The sequence below is a fragment of the Hemibagrus wyckioides genome, linkage group LG29, assembly GCF_019097595.1.
Source record: "Hemibagrus wyckioides isolate EC202008001 linkage group LG29, SWU_Hwy_1.0, whole genome shotgun sequence".
NCBI classification, from domain to species: Eukaryota; Metazoa; Chordata; class Actinopteri; order Siluriformes; family Bagridae; genus Hemibagrus; species Hemibagrus wyckioides.
The window spans coordinates 14,967,132-14,980,939 of NC_080738.1; positions in this window are offsets into that span (position 1 = coordinate 14,967,132).

Sequence of the window (13,808 nt, forward strand, 5' to 3'; positions counted from 1 at the left end):
TAGGGTGTGTGTGTGTGTGTGTTAGGGTGTGTGTGTGTGTGTTAGGGTGGGTGTGTGTGTGTGTGTTAGGGTGGGGGTGGAGGTGTGTGTGTGTTAGGGTGTGTGTGTTTGTGTGTATTAGGGTGGGGGGGGTGTTAGGGTGTGTGTGTGTGTGTGTGTTAGGGTGTGTGTTTTGTGTGTGTATTAGGGTGGGGGTGGAGGTGTGTGTGTGTGTATTAGGGTGGGGGTGGAGGTGTGTGTGTGTGTGTGTTAGGGTGGGGGTGGAGGGGTGTGTGTGTGTGTTAGGGTGGGGGTGGAGGTATGTGAGTGTTAGGGTGGGGGTGGAGGATTGTGTGTGTTATGGTGGAGGTGTGTGTGTGTTATGGTGGGCGTGGAGGTGTGGGGGTGTGTGTGTGTTAGGGAGGGGGTGGAGAGGGGTGTGCGTGTGTTGGGGGGGGGTGAAGGGGTGTTAGGGTGGGGTGGAGGGGTGTGTGTGTGTTAGGGTGGGGGTGTGTGTGTGTTAGGGAGGGGGTGGAGGTGTGTGTGTCAGAGTGGAGGTGTGTGTGTTAGGGTGGGGGTGGAGGTGTGTGTGTTAGGGTGGGGGTGGAGGTGTGTGTGTTAGGGTGTGTGTGGGTGTGTGTGTGTGTAAGGGGGGGGGGGGGGGTGTGTGTGTGTGTGTTAGGGGGGGGGTGGAGGTGTGTGTGTTAGGGTGGGTGTGTGTGTTAGGGTGGGGGTGGAGGGGTGTGTGTGTGTTAGGGTGGGGGGGGGTGTGTGTTAGGGTGGGGGTGGAGGGGTGTGTGTGTGTTAGGGTGGGGGTGTGTGTGTTAGGGTGGGGGTGGAGGTGTGTGTGTGTGTTAGGGTGTGTGTTAGGGTGTGTGTGTTTCTGTGTATTAGGGTGGGGGTGGAGGTGTGTGTGTTAGGGTGGAGGGTGTGTGTGTGTATTAGGGTGGGGTGGAGGGTGTGTGTGTGTGTGTTAGGGTGGGGGTGGAGGTGTGTGTGTTAGGGTGGAGGTGTGTGTGTGTTAGGGTGGGGGTGGAGGTGTGTGTGTTAGGGTGTGTGTGTGTGTGTGTTAGGGTGGGGGTGGAGGTGTGTGTGTTAGGGTGGAGGTGTGTGTGTGTGTTAGGGTGGGGGTGGAGGTGTGTGTGTGTTAGGGTGGGGGGGTGTTAGGGTGGGTGTGTGTGTTAGGGTGGGGGTGGAGGTGTGTGTGTTAGGGTGTGTGTGTGTGTGTTAGGGTGTGTGTGTTTGTGTGTATTAGGGTGGGGGTGGAGGTGTGTGTGTGTGTGTTAGGGTGGAGGTGTGTGTGTGTGTTAGGGTGGGGGTGGAGGTGTGTGTGTGTGTTAGGGTGGGGGTGGAGGTGTGTGTGTGTGTTAGGGTGGGGGTGGAGGTGTGTGTGTTAGGGTGGAGGGGTGTGTGTGTGTGTGTTAGGGTGGGGGTGGAGGTGTGTTAGGGTGGGGGTGGAGGTGTGTGTGTGTGTGTGTGTTAGGGTGGAGGTGTGTGTGTGTGTTAGGGTGGGGTGTGTGTATGTTAGGGTGGGGGTGTGTGTGTGTTAGGGTGTGGGTGGAGGTGTGTGTGTTAGGGTGGGGGTGGAGGTGTGTGTGTTAGGGTGTGTGTGTGTGTGTGTGTTAGGGTGTGTGTTAGGGTGTGTGTGTTTGTGTGTATTAGGGTGGGGGTGGAGGTGTGTGTGTGTGTGTTAGGGTGGAGGGGTGTGTGTGTGTTAGGGTGGGGGTGGAGGTGTGTGTGTGTGTTAGGGTGGGGGTGGAGGTGTGTGTGTGTGTTAGGGTGGGGGTGGAGGTGTGTGTGTGTTATGGTGGGGGTGGAGGTGTGTGTGTTATGGTGTGTGTGGAGGTGTGTGTGTTATGGTGGGGGTGGAGGTGTGTGTATGTTATGGTGGGGGTGGTGGTGTGTGTGTGTTTGGGTGGGGGTGGAGGTGTGTGTGTTATGGTGGGGGTGGAGGGGTGTGTGTGTGTGTTATGGTGGGGGTGGAGGGGTGTGTGTGTGTTATGGTGGGGGTGGAGGGGTGTGTGTGTGTGTTAGGGTGGGGGTGGAGGTATGTGTGTGTTGTGGTGGGGGTGGAGGTGTGTGTGCGTGTGTTGGGGGTGGAGGGTTGTTAGGGTGGGGTGGAGGGGTGTGTGTGTGTTAGGGTGGGGGTGAAGTTTTGTGTGTGTGTTAGAGTGGAGGTGTGTGTGTGTGTTAGGGTGGGGGTGGAGGTGTGTGTGTTAGGGTGGGGGTGGAGGTGTGTGTGTGTGTTAGGGTGGGGGTGGAGGTGTGTGTGTGTGTTAGGGTGGGGTGTGTGTGTGTGGGTGTGAGGGGGGGGGTGGAGGTGTGTGTGTGTGTTAGGGTGTGTGTGTGTGTGTTAGGGTGGGGGTGGAGGTGTGTGTGTGTTAGGGTGGGGGTGGAGGTGTGTGTGTGTGTTAGGGTGGGGGTGGAGGGGTGTGTGTGTGTTAGGGTGGGGGTGGAGGGGTGTGTGTTAGGGTGTGTGTGTGTGTGTGTTAGGGTGGGGGTGGAGGTGTGTGTGTGTGTGTTAGGGTGGGGGTGGAGGTCTGTGTGTTAGGGATGTGTGTGTGTGTGTGTTAGGGTGGGGGGTGTGTGTGTGTTAGGGTGGGGGTGGAGGTGTGTGTGTGTGTGTGTTAGGGTGGGGGTAGGTGTGTAGGTGGTGAGGTGTGTGTGTGTGTTAGGGTGTGTGTGTTTGTGTGTATTAGGGTGGGGGTGGAGGTGTGTGTGTTAGGGTGGAGGGGTGTGTGTGTGTTAGGGTGTGTGTGTGTGTGTGTATTAGGGTGGGGTGGAGGTGTGTGTGTGTGTGTTAGGGTGGGGGTGGAGGTGTGTGTGTTAGGGTGGAGGTGTGTGTGTGTGTTAGGGTGGGGGTGGAGTTGTGTGTGTTAGGGTGTGTGTGTGTGTGTGTGTTAGGGTGGGGGTGGAGGTGTGTGTGTTAGGGTGGAGGTGTGTGTGTTAGGGTGAGGGTGTGTGTGTGTTAGGGTGGGGGGGGGGTTTAGGGTGGGGGTGTGTGGTGTGTTAGGGTGGGGGTGGAGGTGTGTGTGTTAGGGTGTGTGTGTGTGTGTGTGTGTGTTAGGGTGTGTGTGTTTGTGTGTGTTAGGGTGGGGGTGGAGGTGTGTGTGTGTGTTAGGGTGGGGGGGGAGGTGTGGGTGTTAGGGTGGAGGGGTGTGTGTGTGTGTTAGGGTGGGGGTGGAGGTGTGTGTGTGTGTGTTAGGGTGGGGGTGGAGGTGTGTGTGTTAGGGTGGAGGGGTGTGTGTGTTAGGGTGGGGGTGGAGGTGTGTGTGTGTGTGTGTTAGGGTGGAGGTGTGTGTGTGTGTTAGGGTGGGGGGTGTGTGTGTTAGGGTGGGGGGTGTGTGTGTGTTAGGGTGTGGGTGGAGGTGTGTGTGTTAGGGTGGAGGTGGAGGTGTGTGGGTGGAGGTGTGTGTGTTAGGGTGGGGGTGGAGGGGTGCGTGTGTGTTAGGGTGGGTGTGTGTGTGTGTTAGGGTGGGGGTGGAGGTGTGTGTGTGTTAGGGTGTGTGTGTTTGTGTGTATTAGGGTGGGGGTGGAGGTGTGTGTTAGGGTGGAGGGGTGTGTGTGTGTGTTAGGGTGTGTGTGTGTGTGTATTAGGGTGGAGGTGTCTGTGTGTGTGTTAGGGTGTGTGTGTGTGTTAGGGTGGGGGTGGAGGTGTGTGTGTTAGGGTGGGTGTGTGTCTTAGGGTGGGTGTGTGTGTGTGTGTTAGGGTGGGGGTGGAGGTGTGTGTGTGTGTTAGGGTGGGGGTGGAGGGGTGTGTGTGTGTTAGGGTGGGGGGGGGTGTTAGGGTGGGGGTGGAGGTGTGTGTGTGTGTTAGGGTGTGTGTTAGGGTGTGTGTGTTTCTGTGTATTAGGGTGGGGGTGGAGGTGTGTGTGTTAGGGTGGAGGGGTGTGTGTGTATTAGGGTGGGGTGGAGGTGTGTGTGTGTGTGTTAGGGTGGGGGTGGAGGTGTGTGTGTTAGGGTGGAGGTGTGTGTGTGTTAGGGTGGGGGTGGAGGTGTGTGTGTTAGGGTGGAGGTGTGTGTGTGTTAGGGTGGGGGTGGAGGTGTGTGTGTGTTAGGGTGGAGGGGGGTGTTGGGGTGGGTGTGTGTGTTAGGGGGGGGGTGGAGGTGTGTGTGTAAGGGTGTGTGTGTGTGTGTTAGGGTGTGTGTGTTTGTGTGTATTAGGGTGGGGGTGGAGGTGTGTGTGTGTTAGGGTGGGGGTGGAGGTGTGTGTGTGTGTTAGGGTGGGGGTGGAGGTGTGTGTGTTAGGGTGGAGGGGTGTGTGTGTGTGTTAGGGTGGGGGAGGAGGTGTGAGTGTGTGTTAGGGGGGGGGCGGGGGGGTGGGTGTTAGGGCGGAGGGGCGTGGGTGTCGGTGCTAGGGTGGGGGGGGACGTGTGTCAGGCTGGGGGTGGTGGTGTGTGTCTGTGTGTGATAGGGGGGGGGGTGTGTGTGTTAGGGTGGGGGTGTGTGTGTGTTAGGGTGTGGGTGGAGGTGTGTGTGTTAGGGTGTGGGTGGAGGTGTGGGTGTTAGGGTGGGGGTGGAGGTGTGTGTGTTAGGGTGGGTGTGTGTGTGTGTGTTAGGGTGTGTGTTAGGGTGTGTGTGTTTGTGTGTATTAGGGTGGGGGTGGAGGTGTGTGTGTGTGTGTGTTAGGGTGGAGGGGTGTGTGTGTGTGTGTGTTAGGGTGGGGGTGGAGGTGTGTGTGTGTGTTAGGGTGGGGGTGGAGGTGTGTGTGTGTGTTAGGGTGGGGGTGGAGGTGTGTGTGTGTGTTAGGGTGGGGGTGGGGGTGTGTGTGTGTGTAAGGGTGGGGGTGGAGGTGTGTGTGTGTGTGGGGGGGGGGGGGGGGGTGTGTGTGTGTGTTAGGGTGGGGGTGGAGGTGTGTGTGTGTGTTAGGGTGGGGGTGGAGGTGTGTGTGTGTGTTAGGGTGGGGGTGGAGGTGTGTGTGTGTGTGTGTTACAGGGATGTTGCGTATTTGCTGATGTCTCTTTTTAAGCTGAGCGCTCAGCAGCTGGATTGATTTTCACTTCGACTCTTTAATGTGACAGAATAGGAGAAAAACACACAATCAAATCAAGTGCAAAAGTGTGAGCGCATCAATCCTCTGCACCTGTCACCCAAGGTGACTTTTCATTAGTGAGCTCTGTCAATAGGAAAGTGTGTGTGTGTGTGTGTGTGTCTGTGTGTGTGTCTGTGTGTGTGTCTGTGTGTGTGTCTGTGTGTGTGTCTGTGTGTGTGTCTGTGTGTGTGTGTGTGTCTGTGTGTGTGTGTGTGTGTGTTGTCCATTTTCATTAGATCCATCTAAAGGGTAGTCAGATGCAATTATACTGTACAGATCTCACTCTTTCTCATTCACCTCGCTCTGTTTATTCTCATGTTTGTTTCTTCATCTGTTGTTCTTTTCCTCTCTTGCGGTTCTTTTCAGTTTAAGGTATTTTATTGGCTGACAAACAGTGAGAAGTGAGAATAGGGTAAGAATGATAATGAACTTAAAAGATGATGATGATGATTACAAGGGAGAACAAATAAGATGATGATAAAGAAGAAGGAGGAGAAGAAGAAGAAGAAGAAAATGAGAAGGGGAAGAAAAGGAAGGAGAGGAAGAGTGAGAAGGAGGAGGAGAAGAAGACGACAATCAAACAATCTGTGAAGGAGAAAATAAGTAGGGCCAAAGAAGAAAAAGGCATGATGATGATGATGATGATGATTAAACAGAAGATCATTATGAAGAAGGAGGAGGAGAAGAAAGAGAAAGACAGTATTGATGTTAATAGTGATGACAAAGATGAAGATGGTTAAGTAGAAGATAATTACTAGGAAGGAGAAGTAGTAGAGAAGAAGAAAAAGAAAAAGCAAAAGAATAAGGAGCAAGAAGACACAACAAAGACAACAAAGAGGAAGATGGTGATGATGATGATCATTGTTTCCTCTTATTGCATCTTCCCCTGGTTTTGCATGTGTCATAATTAATGCAATTATTCTCAGTAAATCACCCGCAACACGCCCCCTATTACTGTATGCAATTTATCCCACTGAACACACCAATTAGCACTCGTTATTATGCATCATCATAAATCAGTGTCTCCATGTATGCAGATTAGCTGACTTGCTAACTGGTTTGGTTCAAACGTTCCCATTCTGTGAACAGAATAATGTAACGTTACTTAATCATTTATAAGCACTTATAAACACTTCACAGTAAAGAGGAGCGCTCTTAAGTTCACTAAAAAGAACTGTGTTTCATTTAATTAGCTATTCTTCAAGAGATTAGGCTAATTCATTTTTTTTAGTGCAAAACACAACCACAAACCAAAAACAAACCAGGAAACCAAAATCACAGCATCAAAAGCAAAACAAGAGAATAAAAGCTCAAAAAAAGAGGGGGGGGGCACAAAACCAAAATAAAAAAAGCAAGTATAATCTAAAACACAACAAAAAAAATTTAGAAACGCAAAACAAAACAAAAAATATGATGGATAAACAAAAAAAAGAAAAAAAAAAACAGAAAACGAAAATCACAAAAGCAAAATAAGAGGAAACAAAACAAAAAGCACAACCGTGAAAAAACAAACAAACCAGAAAACCAAAATCATAACATCACAAACAAAACAAGAAAATAAAAGCTAAAACAAGAGAAAAAAAACTAACAACAACAAAAAACAAACAAATAAAACAAGATGGCAAAACCTAAAACAAAACAAAAAAAAAATTGGGAACAGAACAAAAACATGATTGCTAAATAAATAAATAAATAAAAACCAAAATCACAACAAAAAAAATGAATAAACACAACAAAACAAAAAACTTGACAGATAAACAAAAAATAAACCAGAAAACCAAATCACAACAAAAAAATTCAGAAACAGCAAAACAAAAAACACGACTAATTCATAAACACACAGCAAAACAAAAAACATGATAACTAAACAAAAACAAACCAAGCCAGAAATCCAAAAACAACAAAAAATTCAGAATCATGAGAGAGAAAAATAAAACAGAAATCCAAAAGCTAATCATCAAAAGTAGTACGAGAGCAAAAGCAAAAACAGAAAAAAAACAAAATCAAGACAAAAACAGATACTAAAACATTGGGGTCGAAAACCTAAAACAAGACAGAAAAACAAAAAAAAAATCAAATTAAAATAACAAAAAGCAAAATCTTAAACAAGGTATGAACAGAAAGCAGAAAGATTAGCATGTTGCTATAACTAATAATATAACACATTTTATTAAATTTATATTTTCAGTAAGCTAACTAGCTAACGCACTAAAAATTCAATTTCAGTTTAATTCTTTTTTTCTTTTTTTTTTGTCAATAGCCGATCAGCAAACTGTTCAATAAGCATTTAAACTAAGGACCTAGCATTTCTATTATTTTTACTTTCCGTTATTGTTGTTGCAGTTTTTCTTTTCTGGTCTTTTGTCTGGTCATTAATGTGTTTTTATAGGAAACCTTAATGTGAAATTGAAAAGTTTTTCAAAGTATTTTCTCAGTCTATCTTGTTGGTCCTGCTATAGATTGCATTCAGACAGCAACGCAGCATTAATATCATCATCTCTTATCCATCGCTACTCCTATAACCTGATACACTGCTGCGAGGGTCGGCTGTGTGGAGGCGGATTCCCATTTTCAGTTCATTAAAACGAGCATGGGTTGAAAATTGCAAAAATGGTCTGCAATTAATATTTAATCTGAAATCATCAACTCTGTGTTTGAGCAAACATTAAAGCTGAAAAGGGGGGTGTTTACTCGGAGGCATAGCTTCATCTGCGAAACGAATCAATAATTCTGATTGAATATATTTCTCTATTTAATGCTCGGGATGCCAACGTCGTTCGGGACCACGGACTGAGGAGAGTAATTGAACGAGAGATTGTTTCATATCGTTTCAATCATTTAACGCGGTGAACAAAAAATGATATTGTGTTCAATTACGGTTTTCAAATTGAAGACCTTTGAGTTCATCTGTTCTAAAATTCCATCTGCTTTATTAACTGAGATGATGAATACATTCATGTGTTCAGCGTGTGCCAATAATTGGTTATATGTATTAATATACCTCAACCTTCGGTACGGTTTAGCGTGTTAGCGGCAAGGTTTTAAAAATGTTATCAGGTTTTATTTATTCAAGGGGGTAGACAGCAGTCTTGTCTGGATTTGGGCAGCTTATATGTATTACTCCTGTGGACTGTAGGAAGAATATTGGACAGATAGGCTTAGATAAACCGATAATTCAAGTCAATTCCATTCAATAGATGTTGCCGCAAAACAGCTTCTGGATGTAGATTGGGATTCCTAATGAACAATCCAATCATGACACTATTGAGGAAAAACTCAGAGACGACCCAAGGATCTTCATAACCCTAGGTGACTCCATACAACCTAGTCAGGAGCAGCTTGTAAGTTTGGCTCTTACATACTTATACAGCATATGTTAATATTACTGTATATTAGCATAGTAATAACAGTAGTATACTGAAGTAGACAAGTTTCCTAGAACCTTGAGCAGCCTCAGTATGTCATCAGTTCACACACAAGTCATGTAAAGTCATCATGGGGACCAAGATCCCCATAAGAACCCTTATAAGTATTCAAATTATTAGGAAAAGATGTTGTGTACTATTGGTACAATATCTGTAAACATTATGCTAGTTGAACAAACAGCGCGGCTCAGTGATTAATGTTCTGAGGTTGTAAACAGAAGGTTGAGATTTTCGGCCCTTGCTTACATAGCAGATGTACTTCTAGAGAATATGATGATCTTAGTACTGTGTGCAAACATAATAGCTTTCCACAGCATACTATTACTGGTATAAAATGTCCTATAACAAGGACCTTGAACATTCTCGCTACAAGTTCACACACAAGTCATTATGGGGACCAAGTCTCCATAAGTACTATTTAAAATGTATATAGGATACACACCTGTATACTAGAAGGCTTGTGTATTTTTTGCACTTCTAGATACTTAGTAACTTAGTATAATCTGTATGAACATTCTGTTAAGGATGGTCTTGTGATCCAAATATATTATGAGGTCCCCATAAGACAGGTGTAAGGAAGGGTCCCTATAAGGAACTGTGTGTTTGTGTGTGTGTGTGCAGTAAATTATTAAATTAAATGAAATTAAAGCAGTAAATTCTAACAATAAAAAATAAATTGCATATAAACTTGATAAACAGAACAAAGATTTCACAAATCACTATTTAATCAGCTGCTTTAAACATCATGCACAAGTCTGAGTAAACACCACAAATCAGTGATTAATGAAGAAGGAAGAGCGATGCAGATGGAAGGAAATGGAGAACGTGTAGACGTGTGTATGAGAGAAATGGAGCTGTAGAGCGAAAGAGGACTGCAAGGGAAGAACAGAGAGTCTAGAGGGTATCAATAGAAAAAGACAGAACGAGATGGATAGTTAAGGGAGAGAAAGAAAAAGAGATGGATAGAGAGAGAAAAGAAAGGGAGAGAGATGGAGAATCGGGTTTAAAATCCCCTTGTCTTGCATCTTTGTTCTATTACACAGAGAACTGCTTTCTATTTTCTTTTTTCTTTTTTTCCTTCAGGGTCCAAAGACAGAAACGAGGCCTCGAGGGCAGCAGCCTTTTGTTTACTGTTGATTATGTGTTCAAGGAGGTGTGTGTGGCGTGTTTGCGTGTGTGTGAGAGAGATAAAAAATTATGGAAAGATAATTAATCCTTTCAGGGGTAAACAAACATGTAATCTTGAAAGCGACGCGAGCAGCTATTATGGTAATGCGGCATCATGGCGGATGTTTAAAGTTGTAATTAAAAGCTACAGGCCGTTGTCCTCCGAATGTGGGTTTCACCTTTATGTGTTAACGAGAGGCTTCCTCAAAAGTTTCATTTTGTCTGGAATCCTTAGGAAGGGGGGTGTGGGGCTTTTTTTTTTTTGTTGTTGTTGTGTGTCTAGGTGTGTATTCATCTGTCATCAGGTAAGACATCCTGTTCAGATGAAAACCACTTGGGATCAAAAGATGCGTGTGAGGACAAAAATACGGTCCCCTTTAAGCAGTATATGAGTAAGATGTGTGTGTGGGTGTGTTTATATATTTCTGGGGGCCCCACAAGGATTATAAGGACTGACATTTTCTACCTCATGAGGCCAAAGACTTCAATGAAATGTTCAGGGGTAGGTAAAGCTAGCTAGGAATTAACAAGCTGCATGAATAATTTTCATTGGAAGGTCCTCACAAGTATAGTAAGACAAACGTGTCTGTATATATAGGTACGGTATAGGTGTGTGGGTGTGTTTGTGCGTGTTTGTTTTTACAGTAAAAAATAAACACATGCAAACTGACCAACAGTGACTGGACTCTATATATAGAAACAGTATATGGCTTATAGTTGACCATCTATTTGTGATTCTTCCCCAAACTTTTGCCACAAAATTGGAATCAGACAATTGTATTTAATGTCTATGCTGTAGTTAAGATTTCTCTTCACTGAAGCCCAAACCTGTTCCAGTATAACCATGCCCCTGTGCACAAGGGAGCAAGCTCCAATAATTACATGGTGTGTTAAGGTTGGAGTAGAAGAACTCAGGTCAAGCACAGAGCCTTGACACTGACTGACTCAACCCCACTGAACACTTTTGAGCTGAACTGGACTGGTGACTACATCCCAGACCGCCTCACCTGATATCACTGTTGCTGAATGATTGCAAAACCAAATAGTTACGTTTCTAAATTTAGTGGAAAGCCTTCCCAAAACAGTGGAGGTTACAGTAAATCTGACTATATCTGGAATGGGACTTTTAAAAAGCATTCATATTTGGCCATATTGTGTATAAAGTCTAGAGCAATGTTACTAGTTTTTATTAAATGTATTATAATATGGTGGATTGTAATGATGAACAGATTTATGAGACAGGACAATCTTCAGGACAGACTTGCAGGACTTAAGCTTCCTTCAATACTTACTGTAATTTCGTGCTCAATCTCTGTCAAGTGTCCAAATATAAACTGAATTTAGTTTTCATTGGTCTTAATTTTCTTTTCTTTAAATAGCTCTCTCTCTCTCTTTCTGTTCCTGCCGTTTATTTCCCTCCATCTGAATTGAGCTAATGCATCTTCTGTCCTTAAGCCTGTACCGAAGCGTTTAGGAAAATCTTTCATGGTGATTGATGGCTCTTGGTTGTTACACGCTTAGCCTGTGTTACTGAAATGAACACAGCTTTAGAGAAAAAGACACAAGCAGCTGGATTAATCCTTTAGCAAAACACTGATTATGTAATGTAATGACTGTCCATTTCGTACCGCAAAAATACATATCGTCATAGCCTGACCTTTATAATCGATAGCGTACTAGATAAACCATCAAATCCCAGCGTAACATTCATTTAGTGTTACTATTCAGTGCACGGCTGTGTTTTTTATATATATTTATACAGAGAATAATAAACAGATGGCCTTAACAGTAATGAAATGTTATAACAGCACACAGTCAATTATGCAAACACAACACAATGTACCCTTGCTTGACTAAATCAAAAGCATTAGCTTCTGCTTTTGCTGATTTGTCACTGAGATGAGCCCAGCTGTTCGCACCATATTTCACATTCCTAATCCACAAGGGCGATAAGCACAAGAATCATGCGCTGTCAAACCCGAAAACAAGCTTTATTTACAATCCTCGACTTCCATTTTCCAGGACGTGTCAGCTGTGCACAAGTGAATGATGAGGTTTTATATATTACCTAAAAAAAAAATTGTGAACAATCTGAATTATTGAAGCATGGCAAATGTAGATAAAGGAACTGGCTGCAGATTAAGTCCAGGCCTTGAAGTATCCCACACTCATGTATCACTGTCCCTCCAGTCTGCAGACCACAATGAATAATAAGCCATGCTTTGGATGCATGCAAATATATGCAAATGTAGAATTATTCACATACCTCTGCAGCATTCACATGTTAAGTAGTTTAGAGATAGAGGTATTTTATAAGCATACCTTTCTGGCATTCCCCTAACAATAGAAGAATTCTTCAAGGTTGAATACTGGCTAATGTTGTTTTCTCCAACAAGTGCTAAAATTCACCAACAAAACAACAGCGCTCACCTAGTACATTAACAATTATCAGCAAACATCAACAACATTCAACATAAATTATCATCTATATATAGATACATAGTAATTGCCAACATTTTCCATGAAACAGAAACATTCATAAATAACCATCGATACTGACCAACAAAAATCCATTAAAAGCCAACATTTTCCTTCAAACACTACAATTTAAACTGAACACATTATTTTAAAGTGAAATAATACCAACAGTTTTCATCAAACACCAACTTTCACAAATGAAAGCATTCTCTCTTAAACACATTCAACAACCAAACACCAACTTTCCCCAACAAACACTAGCATTCTTCATCTATCTAATACCAACAAACACTAGCATTCTCCATCATTCAACATCATTAGCATAATACATCTAACACCAACATTTACCAATAAAACACAACCATTTATCAACAAACACTAGCATTCTCCATCACTTTAACACCAACATTCACCAACGAACACAAGCATTCTCCATCAAACACCAGCATTCACCCACAAACACCAACATTCACCAACAAACACTAGCATTCTCTATCCATCTAACACCAACATTCATCAACAAACACAAGCATTCTCCATTAAACACCATCATGTACCAAAAAAACTCGCATTATCCATCAAACACCATCATTTACCAAACAACAACATTCTCCATAAAACATTTACATTGCCCATCAAACACCAAAATTCTCTATCAAACACCAGCATTCTCCATAAAACACTTACATTGTCCATCAAAAACCAAACTTTTACACCAAACACCAAAATTCTCCATCAAACACCAACATTCTCCACCAAACATGAACAAACACTAGCATTCTCTATCAAACACCAACATTCTCCATCAAACACCAACAAAGACTAGCATTTTCTATCAAACACCAACATTCACCAACAATCACTAACATTCTGCATCAAACACCAACAAAGACTAGCATTTTCTATCAAACACCAACATTCTACATCAAACACCAACAAAGACTAGCATTTTCTATCAAACACCAACATTCACCAACAATCACTAACATTCTCCATCAAACACCAACAAAGACTAGCATTTTCTATCAAACGCCAACATTCTACATCAAACACCAACAAAGACTAGCATTTTCTATCAAACACCAACATTCTCCATCAAACACCAACAAAGACTAGCATTTTCTATCAAACGCCAACATTCTACATCAAACAATTGCATTCTCTATCCATCTAACACCGACATTCATCAACAAACAGAAGCATTCTCCATTAAACACCATCATGTACCAAAAAAACTCACATTATCCATCAATCACCAGCATTCTCCATAAAACACTTACATTGCCCATCAAACACCAAAATTCTCCATCAAACACCAGCATTCTCCATAAAACACTTACATTGCCCATCAAACACCAAAATTCTCCATCAAACACCAGCATTCTCCATAAAACACTTACATTGCCCATCAAACACCAAAATTCTCCATCAAACACCAGCATTCTCCATAAAACACTTATATTGTCCATCAAACACCAAAATTCTCCATCAAACACCAGCATTCTCCATAAAACACTTATATTGTCCATCAAACACCAAAATTCTCCATCAAACACCAGCATTCTCCATAAAACACTTATATTGTCCATCAAACACCAAAATTCTCCATCAAACACCAGCATTCTCCATAAAACACTTATATTGTCCATCAACCACCAAAATTCTCCATCAAACACCAGCATTCTCCATAAAACACTTATATTGTCCATCAAACACCAAAATTCTCC